Raw genomic sequence first — 902 nt, forward strand, 5'->3', positions numbered from 1 at the left:
TCGGAAACAGAGACGCGTCGCATTAAACTCGGGCTGCTATATATCGCTGGAACGGTAGAAAAGGGTTGCATCGCCTTGTTTTGCACAGGCAGTCTGCTGGGGTTTATGTTGCTCGCAATAAAGACTTGTATGAAACTGAGACGCGTCGCATAACACTCGGGGCGCTTTATATCGCTTCGCGCTCTCCCTGCAATGGTAGAAAAGGCTTGGATTGGCTTGTTTTGCACAGGCACTGTGTTGGGGCTGACGCTGCTCGAATTAAAGGCTTTTATGAAACTGAGACGCGTCGCATAAAGCTCGGGGCGCTATATATCGCTGCACGCTCTCGCTGCAACGGTAGAAAAGGATTGCATCGGCTTGTTTCGCACAGGCAGTCTACTGCGGCTTACGCTGCTGGGAATAAAGACTTTTCTGAAACTGAGATGCGCCGCATAACTCTCGGGGCGCTTTATATCGCTGCGCTCTCTCGCTGCAACGGTAGAAAAGCTTTGCATCGCCTTGTTTTGGATGTTCAGTATATTGGGGGTTACGCTGCTCGCAATAAAGCTTTTCCGAAACTGAGGCGCGTCGCATAACACTCGGGGCACTAGATATCACGCGCACTCTCACTGCAACGGTAGAAAATTGTTGCATCGCCATGTTTTGCACAGGCAGTCAGTCTACTGGGGCTTACGCTGCTCGCAATACACTTTTCTGAAACTGAGGCGCGGCGCATAACACTCGGGGCGCTTTATATCGCTGCGCGCTCTCGCTACAATGGTAGAAAAGGGTTGCATCGCCTTGTTTGCACAGGCAACCTACTGGGGCTTACGCAGCTCGCAATACACTTTTCGGAAACTGAGGCGCGTCGCAGAAAACTGGGGCGCTTTATATCGCTGTGCGCTCTCGCTGCAACGGTAGAA

Source organism: Dermacentor variabilis, chromosome 3 (assembly GCF_050947875.1).
Source record: "Dermacentor variabilis isolate Ectoservices chromosome 3, ASM5094787v1, whole genome shotgun sequence".
NCBI classification, from domain to species: Eukaryota; Metazoa; Arthropoda; class Arachnida; order Ixodida; family Ixodidae; genus Dermacentor; species Dermacentor variabilis.